The sequence below is a fragment of the Dermacentor andersoni genome, chromosome 1 (assembly GCF_023375885.2).
Source record: "Dermacentor andersoni chromosome 1, qqDerAnde1_hic_scaffold, whole genome shotgun sequence".
In the NCBI taxonomy this organism is placed as follows: domain Eukaryota; kingdom Metazoa; phylum Arthropoda; class Arachnida; order Ixodida; family Ixodidae; genus Dermacentor; species Dermacentor andersoni.
Genome location: NC_092814.1, coordinates 290,108,534 through 290,123,472, shown reverse-complemented (window position 1 = coordinate 290,123,472; position 14,939 = coordinate 290,108,534).

Genomic DNA, 14,939 nt, shown 5'->3' with positions numbered 1-14,939 from the left:
AAAAGGTGAAAGAGAGCGTTGGTTGTCAGAAATACGTGAGAAAAAGAAGGCCGCACCTAGAACATTTTGTAACAAAATAAATTTATTAAGCACGCAGTCTGGAACAATACAGCAAGATAAGCTAGACGAGGATGGAAACCAATTGTAGGGGGACGCGGGATTAAATTACATCTTAAAAATGACAGCCGAACCTTCGCAGGGCAACGATGAGGTTGGAATTGAGGAAAAAAAGGGCACAAAAGAACCACATGGAAAGGCAGCTGGGTCTGACAAATTTCAGCTGGAAGAAAGCCGAAGACAAAATTTCTAAGCGCACAGCCACAGGACTAGACGATTCGATTCGATTATGGGGTTTTACGTGCCAAAACCACTTTCTGATTATGAGGCACGCCGTAGTGGGGGTCTCCGGAAATTTCGACCACCTGGGGTTCTTTAACGTGCACCTAAATCTAAGTACACGGGTGTTTTCGCATTTCGCCCCCATCTAAATGCGGCCGCCGTGGCCGGGATTCGATCCCGCAACCTCGTGCTCAGCAGCCCAACACCATAGCCACTAAGCAACCACGGCGGGTAGGACTAGACGAGGTTCCCGTTAGCCTGATTAATGAACTGGATCAAAAAGTTACGAAGCTCTGTTGAAAGCAGTAGAAATAACTTTAAAAGATGGACGAGTACCCGACAATTGGCGATAAAGTAGAATGAACTAAATTTATGAAGGTTAGGGAGGAAAATGCAAATCACGCATCGACCATTACATAGGTATATACAGGTTAGCAGTACAGGCAATTGAATTAAAGCTGCAAGCATGGCCAGAGAAAAATGGCATTTTGGGAGAACTTCAGAATGACTTCAAAATAGCTAGGCGTGTGGATAACATATTTGTCCTTATTCCGTGCACTGAAATGTTCAGAATAGAAAGGAGACCGGTTTATGCGGCTTTTTGAGACATTACAGGAGAGTATGGCAACGTAAACCGCAACATTTTGTGGATATGTTCGAAAGGGAAGGCTTAGGCGACGATTGTATACAGCTTTTAAGAAATATTTACCTAGGAAAGACCTTTGCGTTGAATCGAAATGAATGATCAGCGAGTAAAAAGTGGATATCAACAAGAGACTAAGGCAGGGGTACCGTTTATCCTCACAGCTCTTTACGATGGACATGGTGAGGATGGAAAGGGCGCTAGAGGGAAGTAACATCGTGTTCAGTCTAATACAAACAAGCATGCAAAGCAGTAGAACAGAAGCTTCCACGTTTGTTTTTTTGTGGACTGCATTCTGTTGCTAGCTAACAAGCAAAGTGATATGCAACGTCTGGCTAATATCTCCAGACAGGAAAGCAAGAATTTAGGTCTGAAATTTAGCGCTAGAAATCAGGTGTTGTCCTAATCATTGAAAAGGTTTAACAGAGATTGTCAATGCAGGGACAGGAAATATCTCCTGTAAAAGAATATAAATACCTTGGTATATCGATAAACGAATGCAATCATCATCAGCCTATTTTATTTCCACTGCAGGACGAAAGCCTTTCCCTGCGATCTCCACTTACCCCTGTCCTTCACCAACCGATTTAAGCTTGCGCCTAGGTATATTGAAGCACATAAAAAAACAATAACAGTAAAGGGAAAGAATGTGTCCATAATCAAACAGAGCACTGTGGGAATAAAACAGGTACGAGGTGCTCCGGGGTATGTGGAAAGGTGTAATGGTTCGAGGACTTCTATTAGGAAATGCGGTTGTTTGCTTGAAGTCAGGCGTATACCCAGGACTCGAAGGCAACTAAAGGTGAGTGGGACGCATCGCATCGGGTGCTCACGGGAAGACTGCAAATGAAGCTGTGCAGAGTGATATGGGCTGGACAAATTTTGAAGTAAGGGATGCTCACAGTAAAACTGATTATGAAGAATGACTGAGGACTATGAAAGAAAGCAAATGGGCTGGGAGAGAGTTCAGGTATTTATACAGGAAAAACGTTGATTCACAGTGGAGGAAAAGAACTAGGACGCTTACTAGCAAGCATGCTACCGTTATGGTGAGCAACAGGGCAACAAAGAGCGTAAAGCACGACGTCAGAGATGCTGAGATAATCTCAAGGGTGGCGGCTTTAGAAAATAAACTTGCTATGAGCAAATACTTAGAAGAAAAAACAAAATCAAGAAAGAAAAAAATTATGATAACTCAAAGGAATGCTTATTACTTTTCGAAGCGAGATCAAGATGCCTTTGAACACGCACGTACGAAGCGAGATATAAAGACGAAGAAGAAGCATGGAGCTTGCTGTGGTAAAGCTAGAGAAACGATGGAGCAGGTTTTATTATAATGGGAAGGTATCAGCCCAGGTGTCAATTTAGGCACCTCTGCCCTCCTTGAAGCTCTTGCGTTCAGCGAGAGCAGGGAAAAAGTAAACACGTCCGTAATAGAGATTAGTAAGCGGCGATAAGAAGATTGGTGAAAGAAACGTAGGGAAACGACAAACAACGGAGGCGCACAAAAACAAAGTTCCCTATAAGTGTTCAGAATGTTTGGTTATGGGAATTCGTCGTGGATATTTTTTCTTTTGTTTTTTTTCCTTATTTAACATAGGTAGCACATTAGGTACACAATAAAAGCTTGGTGGCGCAACCCACCACCCTGTCCTAAAGGGGACGCTCATCTCATCCATCCGTTGATCAATGTTTGGACCACGCACCACGTTGGCTGGGCTTGAGTGCTCGTTGCAGTGAGGCGGTAGAAGAATGATATTTTAGAAGTGCATAGACAAAATGTGCTCCTTAACGTCGCAGAGCCTCTGGACTCGTGTAACGCTAATAGTTCACCGTATGTTTCATGCGATGCATCAGTGTCAACAATGTTCTACTACACAGCGCCCATCCGAGCTGCCTTTGTTCCGCCGAGCTGCTTGCTCGTGCTCTCTCGTGCAAAGCATGGTGCTGAGGCTTCGAATGAAAGTCTATGGAAGAATTTGTTGAAGGTTGTGCTTTCGTGGTGCTGGAGTTCATCAGAAGTTCTACAGTTTTTGCGGTAGAAAAGGGTCGGTGCCACGGTACTGTTCCACATGGATGGGCATAGATTATGAAAAGATGAGACGAGAAACAACGGACTCCATGCTGAGGGGTTTTACGTGCTCTGGCCTACTCCAAGTTTGGAGTGGCGTTTATTATGTAGGTAGAACAGAGATACGTAGGCGGCGCTAGCAGTTACATAACGCGCCAATGCACAAGAACTGACAAAACACACACACAAACAAATAAGATGATTACATGAGGAATCTCGTCGAAATTCTCACTGACCTTCCCGAGCGTGTCTTCTTCGGGTGTGTTTGTAGTGGCACAATTCTCGGGTCTGAGGGACAGACAGGCAGAGTTCTTACGTGTGAGGAATGGCGTAACTCATTTTCATTTGTTGCCTAATCTGCATTGAGCCTACTGGTTTCGCCTGGGGATGCCTTGAGTAGCGTCGCACACGTGCGTGGTGCCGGTTGCGCATGTACGCTTGACCATTGGCTGCTGTAACTGTGTATCTCGGTGTGTCTGGGCCTATCTGCGTTATGACTGCTTTCTGCCATTTCGTTCAAAGCCAAAACCACACCCACAGGTTCTTGCTTAATGGAGGCAGATGTCGAGCATGCTGGTCAGCGTGTGTCTGCTGAGCCTACTGCCTTGTTTGGAGGTTTCTCTGGAGCACCTTATCAGGGTAGTGCGGTAACAAAGCACTAGGAGGGGCTGGAATAAACGTTCTTATCCTTTTTCGCATAAGCATCTCTGCTGGGAGCAGGAGGTCATTCATTGGAGTTGCTCTGTAGTTCATCATGACCAGTGAAAGTTCTTTGCCTTCGGACAGTGCTTATGGCATTGTTGCTTTGATGGTCTGGACAGTTCTCTCAACCTGGCCATTTCAGCGAGGAAAAAGGAGTGATGTGGATTTGTGGACGATGTCCCATTCCTTGCTAAAGCTTCTCAACTCACTGGAATCAAATGGAGGGCCTCAATTACTTATGACTTCTGAAGGTACGCCAGAGCATGCATCCATATCCTTCAGGACTGTGATGATCGACAAATGAAGCTGAGGTGGCTGACATTTTCTGGACCACCAGAAACTTAGTATAGTACTCCACTAAAAGCAGGTAAGTAGCACCATTGTGGTGGAAAAAAGTCCCATGCCACTTTCTCCCAAGGAAGCGTTGGTAGTTCTTTGTCAAGGAGTGGTTTTCGCTGGTTAGCTCGTTGATGGCGTTGGCAGACCTCGCATTCAGATAACATTTGCTCAATTTTCTGGCTTATTCTGGGCAATCGACAATCTGAGAAGCCAAATACAAGAAAATTTTAGTAAGAAGGCCTGTTTGAAGGACTTTTCAGGTTTGTAAAGTTGTATACTGCATAACTGATGTAATCGCATTTATTGACAATTAGGCATCTCTGATTGAAGCCGTTGTAAGAGCTTTGAATATCCCCGCTGCAACAAATTTATGGCTACTTCACACAATTGTATGATTCCTACATGTAATAAGCACGTATTCTGTGCAGCAGAACAGCTTCATTCGCTTTTTGGGTGGTGTTCCAATGCCCACAAGGACGTCACCCGAAAGGAAGTTTTGGGTACTAGATGTGTTAACGCCATTCTAAGTATGTGTGCTAAGGCTGTCAGTTGAAATCTTAACTTCCATTGTAGGTCATTTGAAGTTAAATCCTTGTGCATGACTGCTACGTGCCGTCTCGTCCACATACAATGACACAATGCATCAGGCTGTTCTAACTGTTTTTGCATTTGTTCTTCCCTTAGGCTCACAGCAGGGCATCTTAATTTCACTATAGTTATATGAATATGACGTAATATTTCTGCCGAAGTCCGCAAGGTGGAGAGAAGTAATTAATAAAGGGAAAATGAGACATCCACCCAGACGTAGCGAATTGCTACAGAAATAGCGCATATTGATTCCTCGAAAGGAAAGCCTCGCAGTTGAAGAAAAAAAATTCGTCCTAGTCCGGGACTCAAACCCGGGACCACCGCCTGTCCGAGGGAGCCGCTGTAGCGACTGCTGTAAGATGTTGGGATGAAGTTTTTAGGAAGTTTAAAAATGGTATGAAAAGATTTAATAAACCATTCGTAGTTTCTACCAACATTTGTGCAAAAATTTTTATTGAAAGTAACTAATAATTTTTCTAAGGGTGTGGGTTGTCGCTTGCAGAAACTCTTTATTATACAACTTGCCGTAGTCACCGTACTCGTAGGGGCTCCACAATTTCGAAGGAATTTTCATTGGCACCACAACGGCAGCAAGCGTAAGGAGGCGTAGTTGTTGGGACTTTTGAACGTTCCAACCATTTCCGCGACGCTGTTTCGGTGTTTCACTTCACTCTTTTCTGCGCCCGTGGAACGTGCAATAGAATCATCGCGCAATACTTCCGCTCCACTTGCATTAGTCGCATTTTGCCTTGTGCCTGCTTACGCCACACTACGAATCTCCCATTCTTCCTTCTTCGTTCGGCACTATAACGAACGGCGAGAACGACCAAGTGAAATGTATTGTTTGTTTATTGCGCAATTTCTATTCGCCAACGAAAACGGCTGTATCACAAGATCTTAGCTCTGAAGTCTACATGAACAAAACGTTTGACCGTTATCTCTTTTTTTTTCTCTGTTTCTTTTCGTAAATGAGCAATAAATGCGAGCCAGAAGCGGAATTTTCAAGTACGATGCTTTGCAATCACGAAAGCGAATCATGGAGACGTGTATATTTGATGGCGTTGCTTGAATTGTACATGTGGCAGTATACATCATTGATATTATACCACATGCTTCGTTGGCAGGCTTCGGCCGTTAGTGCGAGCTTCGTGCACGTGGGCACGTGGGCACGTGGGCACGTACGCATATATAGCATGGCTGAATCAACGAAATGTTTTTGTACTTCAGTAGGCGCAAGGGCGCACGAGAAAGTTAACACACTGTGAAAAAAGCCTCCTAAAGTAACTTTATAAGCTGCCCTGCAAATACGAGCCAGGTACAAATACACAATAGGTGCGGGAATATATCATTCGGACTCGATTCGAGAATCTAGTTTTCAAGTTCTCTTTTCTTTGTATGTGTTCGAAAATAAAACAAAACATGACTTTTTCGATTCTCGAGAGAGAGGCAGAGAGGCGTAACCGAGGACTGTTCTTAAGGAGTCTGCTGCAGGTCAGCTAATCGCGGCCGCTTTAGAGAGCCACCACTCTCTCAAACGCATGGAGCCGCCAACTTCTGTGCAATAACTAGAAGTCACTGAATGAAAATACCTCGCTCTTAGAGGCAACCTATAACGTTCTTGGTATCAACTCAGGGAAATAGTTCTTTTTCTTTATTTGGCCAGTGTGAGCCAGGTTGCGTCTCTTTAAACCGACGTGCAGTGCTCTAGTAATAACACTTGTCTCCTTCAACGAACACAAGACTACGTGAACTTGGGGACATGCCGTTCTTTTGTTTCCTGAGTGTCATTGTTAAGGTTAAAGATAACTGAGAGTTGTTCAGGCGTCCAGATGTGAAGTACTTTAAATAAGACCTTCTTTTTTTTTTTTTTACCAGACGAACACCGCACAAACGTTATATTTATTTTTGTTTAAGTAAGAAAATGAGCGGTGTGCGAGCCGATATTCTGAGGTCGTTTCTTTTTTTCTGACGCTCGCTGTTTATGTGAGTGCAACATTTCAGTATTTGAAATAAAGAATTGATTATTTCAAATATTTTCTGCACTATGTACATATCACGAATCTCCAAAAATAAATGTTTCCTCCGCAGCAGAATGGTGGTGAGCTGGAAATGAAGGGGTCAACAGGGTAGCTCATGCGCTTAAGTTGCGCGATATCTGGAGTGGACGTGCGTCTTCAGGGAAGTTACAAGAACGAAAGGGTTCTGGACGCTCACTTGGCTTACCAAGCTCGTGGTCAATAATTATTGTTCTAAATAAGTAGCTACTGCAGTATGTAGCTAAGTGGCTCTTGAGCTGAGGCATGCTGCGCCAACTGCCATTTTCCTCCTGTATAAGGGCGCCACTGAAAGACTCGCATGGGTGGATAACGCAATCGGAGAATCGAGAAGCAGTTCGGCTGTGCGGCCATTCGTCAAGTATGGCACACGTATCGCTGGAATACTCATATTCGGGGAACAGAGTCCGTGAATGCTACTTCACGTAAACCGGCATAGGAAGAACGCAACGGGAGCTCCGATTCCGATACCATGAGCCGATGCCGCTAGAAATGACAAACATCGTAAGGCAGTAGGGATGTGCGGTTCCTTCTTTTTTTTTTTACTGTGCGCCAGATGCCGCGATTACATAAAGACCGGATGAACTTTTTATAAATATTATCCAGCACCCATAGCATATGGCGCACGGGATGCGATAGACTCTCATCCGATTTCGATAATATACGGAACATGACACCGACAACGACTGTTACGGCTCAAATTTCCAATGTCACACTAAAAGAGAGTTCGCGACCTAATGGTTAGAGCATTGGGCCACTGGGCCGCTTGACAGAGCTTCGATTCCACCACCGGGCACTTGAATTTTCTTTGTTTTCATTTGAAGAAGAAGAAGAACAAGACTCGAAATGATGCGCGAAAAGGACCAACCAACCTACCTACCTACCTACCTACCGACCTACCTAGCTACCCGCCGTGGTTGCTCAGTGGCTATGGCGTTAGGCTGCTGAGCACAAGGTCGCGGCATCGAATCCCGGCCTCGGCGGCCGCATTTCGATGGGGGGAAATGCGAAAACACCCGTGAACTTAGATTTAGGTGCACGTTAAAGATCGCCAGATGGTCGAAATTTCCGGAGTCCGCCACTACGGCGTGCCTCATAATCAGAAAGTGGTTTTGGCACGTAAAACCCCACAATAACATTTTTTAACCTACCTACCCAGCTAGACAGCTACCTACAGCAAAGTGCTTGCGGTGAAGCAAAATATGCTTCGCATTAAAAACAAGGAGCACAGTATTCGGGGATTCCGCTTCCTGTCAAGGAATTAAGAACCACGACTTCACTACGATTTTAACTCATTCCTACGCTCCTGAGTTGGGCATGTAAGTTGTACCAGTTCGAACCGTTTACAGTTACGGCTTGCTAATTTTCACTCGTATAAAATACTATGTTTGCGTCAACAGTATGGTCAGGTCAATGAAAAAATGTCTTGCGTGTGGGTCTGGCAGGGTCAGACGTTTGAGACAGGTGGTACACGCTAAAGCAAATAACTTTAAGGTTCTGTTTTCTTGTGGGACTAGAGCAATTTCGACGTGCATCTTTTTCGTCTACGGTTTCACCTCGGTGCATATAGAATGGTGTCAAAGCGTCCGACTTAAGTCGACACGTGAAAATGAAACCTACTCAAACCAATTATATTCGTTTAAGGGTGGTACTGCGTACCGCGTATTTGCACAGGACAATAGCGTTTCTAGCATGTGGTGGTTCACGAGAACTTTATCAAATGTTGCTACCAGCACTGCTGTTGCCGTCGATGGCTCCGGGTGTCGCGGTAAATCGTCAGCAATATATCTCAGCGTTGATGATAATGCAATCTATTTAGAATGGCGTAGGTATTAAGAAAGAACACGCGGTTGTTCCATCACAGCCGTGAATACACGGCAGCCTCATCCACTGTGAAGGCCCTCAGAAATATATTTCCCCTCCGATTTTGGAATTCGAAAATGAAAACAACTTAGCGTCTGTATTGATTAAAATGCACCCTCATGCATTAAGGCATAACAAGTTAGACAAGAAGGGCACAAATGCACAGCCATTTTTAATAACGTTTAACTCTCTTCCGCGGGCTGTGCCGACAAGCTCCCTGGCGAACAATAAAACAATATATAATTTGTTGTTGTTTTTTCGTACTTGATGTACATGAAGCACTCTCTCTGCCGAGAAATTTTCCCTACATACAAACTTTAAGTAGCGTCCGAAAAAGCTTCGCCGCCATAAGGTGGGAAATGAATAAAATTCTCGACTCTTGTTATCCTGCTTGTTTTGATTTCGCATGTTTTAATGCTTTGAAACTTTCAGTAATGTTCATTTCAGAACAAAATAAAAAAAGGCAACCCATGCAAATTATTCGCGCAAACATGCACATGTTTATGCCAAGATGGGCGCGCATACCACCGAGTAAGAACAGAAAAAGAGAGTTTGACAGTAGTGCCCTTACGTAACCCATGCTAGCTAGAGAAAAAAAGTTAACAGATAAAAAGAGAACTCGTAATCAGCACTATGCTCCTTAAATACTATTAAACAAACTGATGTGATTGCCCTAGAACAATATTTATTCGGATAAAATCCCTTGCCACTTTCCGAGAAAAAGAGAACTTTCCTAATCGGTGAGTTAGGCAGGAACTGTGCCTGCAGCCTGCAAAAGAGGTTGCTGAAATATCAACCAGAAATTAAAATAACTTGATATTTCAGCACTGCCCGCAAGCTGTAGATAAAATAATGGCGAACTTCTTTGCTGAACAGTTTGCAGAACTTCGTGACGCACACTTGAAGTTGTGACACCGGATCAGTGCTCAGGTACGTGAAATGGGTTCTTGTTAAGAGGGTTGTTACTTGTGACGCCAAAGACAAGCTACAGGAATTCCTACAGGCAAAAGACTTGCTAAAGTTTCATTTAGCGCGCCCCCCCCCCCCTTTTTTTTGGTTGTCGCACAAAAAAGTTCACATAGAAGAAAAAGATAACTGTTTCCTTTTTCGAGTATTCTGAATGCATTTTGCTTGCCACGAGGTCCTGCTATCGCCGCCGAAAGGGCCTTTGGATTCCGACTATGTCTAGGAACATTGTGAAGCTACGTAACGACATCTGTTTTTCGCAGATTGGTGGGATATTCTTGTTAATACTTACCCAGATCATGCCAAGTCTAATATTATTAAGAATTCCTACAGGTATGTAGTTAAGATAGCGTTGGATCGATCGTGTGTTTTTGCCTGAAACCCTCATGAACCAACATTATTCCACTTTTGAATAATACGGCAATTGTGGGATATGTGTAGACATAAGGCAATTTACGGGTACTTCCCGGACTCCTCAATAACACGGACCCTCCTTAATTAGTTGTATCTATACTGACTCGCATGCTCTTTCGTATTCTTTCAAGGCCATTTAGAGAAGCTGGTTGTGATCCGCAGACTCCCCTTTTGCCTGAATAATAAGGAGATTGACTTTGGTTTGCTAAAGACAGGCACTGCTACGGGCTGATTCAAGCCACGCATAACCTTCGTTCTATTCAACATCATTGCCGTGCAATATTTCCTACACTCTAAAAACAGAGTTCCGGGCACTCGCTTCGAGGGAGTATCTGCTTGTCCCATATTTCACTGTCTTTTCGAGAGTAGATCGACCCTCTTTGAGAGAGTAGGATAACTTCTGCTGACAGAGTTTTGTTACTCCACCGGCAAGGGAGTGCTAGTACTCTTCTGCAGAATGCTAATACTCTCCCCAGACGGGTAATAGTATTCCCCCAGAAAGAGTGCTTCTACTCCTCCAAGCCGAGTGTTTCTGCTCCGCCAAATAGAGTGCTTGTACTCCTTCAGAACTGAGTGCTAGCACTCTTCCCAGTAGTGTGAACGCACGATGTAGATCCATGGTCACGTTAGAAGAGATTCGCGGTACTTAAATATGGAGAATATTTGATTCCTTGATAAGATGCTCCTGTAGTTATGCTTGGTGAAGGGGATGTAATCTGTTGTCGCCGAGTTACTCAAATGAAAAATTTTCTCTCTTAAAAGGTAAATATTTATTTATCAGTCACAACACAAACTGAATAATAATTTGAGAAACATACTGACACACATAAAATCAGATTACAATGATGCCAATGAACTTTAAAACACGTCTTTTAATAAAACATAAGTATATTCTCTAAAGTTTCATCAGTATTACAGTGTAGAAAAATCCTTTATATCAATTGGCTCCAGCTTCTTGGAAATAAAGTATACAATGGAAAGTTAAACAGAGAACAAACATGCGCAAACTCACAAAGTATTGACTCTATGATCAAAGAGAAGCATGTGCTACATTACTGGCTAGCAAACGCATTTCTGGCACAAAATGCATTCACTTATATGGCAGAGGTTCCCAGATGGAGCTGCTAAGCATGGGACCGGGAATGTAGATAAACTATGCAAGAAACATTTTTCTGCTCCATATTCTAAAGAAGCAGGTTATCTGATAACATCCTGTACAGCGTATGGATGTTCCTGACTGAGAGTGCAGTGCATTTAGAAATCTGTTGTATATTCTCATGTGAGGCCACAGGTCTAATAGCCTTTGCTGATATCTCATATAAAGTTATTCATGTATGGGCTGCACCCCATTGTTTCTGTGTGTGTCTTGTCGTGGTTCTGCAGGAATATCCTGCCCGGCCTCAAAGCAGTACATAGGCGTATCATATTTCCTATTCGGTTCGCCTCCTCATGAAAGGAATTTCCTGGCGCTGTTGGGATTGATCCGTTACACTTTCACACAAATAAACAAAATTAAATTTAGAATATTACCTAATGTGTAGCAAATGAGTATAAAACTGCAAGGCGCATTAGCCTTAAAATCTTGCCTATCAAATTTCTCGTCATATATGGTAGCTTTTCATTCCCATTACGGTAAGAATGCTATACTTCAGAGGAGCAGCTTGCATAATTACATGATCAATTATTGTGACTCGTTGAAAATGCAATCAAATGCAACTAAAGTAATGCAACTAAAAGGCATGGTTTCATGCATATAAATGAAACTAAAGTATAGCATGGTTTCAGACGTGAACCGAAAATCAGATGTGACGAATATGATGCATCGAAGGCGACATACGCAAAAGTACAGCCAGAGAAGTGCCCCAAAAAGACAAAGAAAGAAGCAAATCCTAAACTGAGAAAGGCACCATCTCGTTTCACATATTCCTTCCAAGCACATAGATTGTGCATGCGACTATACACATACTTGCTCAATGAACCAACTACCTGAGACCAAAGTTTTTTCCTACATAAGTGTTTAAGATGCGCTAAAGTAAGAAAATTTATCGCACTTCACAGAATCTTCGTCTAAAAACAAGCACATATGTTTCTCGAAAGATTAATCCATCGCCTCACTGTGCACTCTTCCTTAAGTGCAGAAATTTACAATGTGCGAAAATGCCTTAATTTTATTTTGCCATATAAAAGTTATGTCTACAGAAGCCATGAAATTAAGGGGCTTTTGCTTTTGTTTTTGTTTTCCTTTGTTTTCCGTTTTGTTTTCCTACTTCCCACAAGCTGTGCGAGAATGGAAGGAACTGAACCCGTGTGTTACTGCGCAAACAACGTTGTCCAAATTTGTTGAGCTTGCCGAGAAGGCAGTTCTCTTTTACTTATTGATATTATTTGTGTCTCTGTATGTGTTCCCACCTATCCTGTATTTTCTTAAGCCAGGATTGCAAATGTACATATGTGTCAAACTTGTTTACCTACTCCTGTAATAACCTCCATGGCGTTGACAGTATGGTGAAATAAATAAATAAATAAATAAAGACATAAATAAATAAACACTGTATGTTCACATCCACCGATTGAGGAACTAGTGTCCTACTCAGATGCTCTCAGTTCTTTGCACTAAACGCATCTCTACCTCCACTAGCATACTTGTTTGGCAAGTAGATTGATTCACCCTATTCAAAATGTGAAATACCTGCCAGAACCTATCATGTGACTATTTGACAGAAGGAGAAGCCACATACCTATGTTTAAAATAATTTTCAATTCCAAGTGACTCTCCGGTTTTTAAGACTTAAGGTGTGCACCACGGTGTACGCAGTCAAAGGCCTTAATTACTCATCGCTTTCGCTTTGGGAGGCACGAGCAGTTCTAATGAACTGGTTTCGTGAGGACGCATGTAAATAATAATTACTTCTTAAACATGGGATTCTCTTCCCCCAACGCTTCCCCTTTCTGGAATATAAAACGAAGCCATACTTCTAGAATTATGTGTCAAAAATAGATAAAAGGGAAGACATCAAAACCTGCTTCATGTCAGCATACAGAATGACAGTGGTTTGTATTTGTATTTGGTTTGTATTCGCATTCACGTGGTGTTAAATTATGTAAGAACCTAACCAAGCATGAACTGTTGCTTTTCATAGTGAACACAGGCACAATGCTCATTGCGAGTATGTATCATGTCCCTAAGCAAATATGCAATTTTCTTGTACCACTATATTTAATTCATGGATATATCTGTTGAGCGGCAAGACAAAAAGCAGTCAATCTGCGTTTTTTTAAACACATTTCTAACTTTTCAATGACACTTGTTCCGATGTGTTTGTCTCCAGAGAGCATACTTGATTTTGACCTTCCTATCAGAGACATTACATAAATATACCATGTTAAGATGACTGCTGAGAGCGCCTGAGAATTTTCATCTTGGTGTGGCATACTGTATTTTGAAAGTTTAGATAACATTTAGTCAAATGGTACCCCCAATATACCACATTCTACTTTTCTCGTCCAAACTGCATGGTAATGTATTTTGATTCTTTGGTGTGCGCTCCCCTGCACTACACGGAGTCGCGCTGGGCTGGCTCCTTGACATCCTTATGTCTTTGCAACTTCCTTCTTCCATTATATAAAGCGGGTGTGTGAAATATATCGTGTGCAAAAGTAAACACGAGCACATGGTGTAAACAACATCAAGGCAGTCAAGGTGATGGCACTAAAAGAAAGTCTTAGCCCTTTGTCTTCCTGCTGAAATGCATGCGAAACATCTAAACGACTGCAACAGTCAACTGCTAAACTAACTTCTATATTTAGATTGAAACACAAAAGAAATAAACGACAGTACATCCTCATTCAGCACCAATGTTAAAATACTTGTACTTATAAATAGAGTATTCGTCACTGTAAGATGTCATAAGTCTGTCATTAGTGTGGTGTGTCGCAAACACCACTTGTGACACACCCTAAGCACGTGCCCAGTTTTCCCCCCGCACCATCTCTGGTTGTGCCACTGCTCAAGCGGTAACCTGAGGATCATATCTGCAAACATGATGCTCAGTAGGGATGAAAATATGGTCCTCCAGTTCAATTAATATGACTGGATGTGCCTACAAGAAAGGGCAACAAGGCTTGTTATGACAAGCTTACCCACATTTCAATACTAACAAGAAAGTTCTCTGTGGCCTCCATCTCAGGCATGAACTTATGTTCATTTATGAGGTGCGCAATGGAGTTAATTTTTCACAGGCTCGACTACTGCTGGAGTTTGAAATCTAGCACTTTACATCCTGCAACATTTGCATTGCAATCTGACCACTGTCCCTAATTTATTAGACGAACTGTTTGTTTTGTGTACTACAGGCGACTGGTAACACGAAATTAAGGAACATTTTATTTTGTTATTTTATTTGTCCACTAAAAACATTAAAGGGATAAACAAATTTTGATCTAATGAATACATTGTTGCGCCAAAAAAAGAAAAGGAAAATAAAGACTTGGGAGGGAGAGTATAAAACGACAGATTGAGCGCTGATACTTCAACTGATTTTATTCTTACAACAGGGCAGGGAGAATGAACAAATGCGCATGCGTACATCAGTGTTGCCTAGAGCAATTACAGTGACGTTTTTAACAGTTGCAACTCGTTATCAAACAGAAAAACAGACGTATCACTAATACAACTCGTGCCTCTCTTTTATGTGATATGCCTCCAAAAGTTCTCTTGCTAACGTATCACCACTCCTGCCAAGTATCATTATCTCGCGCAGTAGTGGCTGGCATCTTCCTTGCAGGCAAACCGTGCAATGCGCAGGTAACTGCGCATTACTTTTGTTTATTACCGGCAATTCATGCTCCCGGGCCCGGTCACTAAAACATCTCCCCGTTTGCCCAACGTAGGAGTTCCCGCATTTCAGCGGTATCTCGTATATAACGCCCGTCGCACATTTCACGCACTGTGTAGTGTGCT